Source organism: Corvus brachyrhynchos, unplaced genomic scaffold (assembly GCF_000691975.1).
Source record: "Corvus brachyrhynchos isolate BGI_N302 unplaced genomic scaffold, ASM69197v1 scaffold2197, whole genome shotgun sequence".
NCBI lineage: Eukaryota > Metazoa > Chordata > Aves > Passeriformes > Corvidae > Corvus > Corvus brachyrhynchos.
In genome coordinates, this window is record NW_008239187.1 from 12420 (window position 1) to 13040 (window position 621).

General features: G+C 68.3%; 1 long non-coding RNA gene across 1 annotated transcript; it reads right to left on the reverse strand.

Annotated features, from left to right (window-relative positions):
* Positions 1-8: 8 nt before the first annotated feature.
* LOC108448125 lies at positions 9-615 on the reverse strand. Its single transcript, XR_001863908.1, has 3 exons — positions 428-615; positions 336-375; positions 9-243 (listed from the first exon to the last, which is right to left on the reverse strand). It is a non-coding gene; the product is annotated as an uncharacterized LOC108448125 (long non-coding RNA).
* Between the last annotated feature and the right edge of the window lie 6 nt (positions 616-621).

The window sequence follows — 621 nt, forward strand, 5'->3', positions numbered from 1 at the left end:
CCCCCCTGGGCTCCCGTGGGACACCCCTGGGCACACCTGGGGGCACCTGGGGGCATCTATGGTACCACTGAGCCACACCTGGGCACACCTGGGATCCATGTGGACACACCTGGGCACACCTGAGCTCACCCTGGCACACCTGGGACGCACCTGGGCACACCGGGGGCACACCTGGGGGCACCTGGGGGCATCTACGGCACACCTGGGCACACCTGGGATCCATTTGGACACACCTGGGCACACCTGAGCTCACCCTGGCACACCTGGGGGCACCTGGGCACCACTGAGCCACACTTGGGCACACCTGAGATCCCTTCGGACACACCTGGGCACACCCGGGGCACTTGAGCTCACTCTGGCACACCTGGGACGCACCTGGGGCACACCCGGGCACACCTGGGCACACCCTGGAACACCTGGGGCACACCTGGGCACACCTGGGGCTCACCTGGGGCACACCTGGGCACAGCTAAGCCCCTCCCCCCTCACCTTCCTCTTGTGCAGCTCCAGCGCCTGCGAGCGCAGGTTCAGCTCCTTCTCCACGGCGCCCAGGGCGCTCTGCAGGCCCCGCTCCTTCTCCTCCAGCTTCTGCACCACCTGCAGCTGCGCCTCCACCTGCCC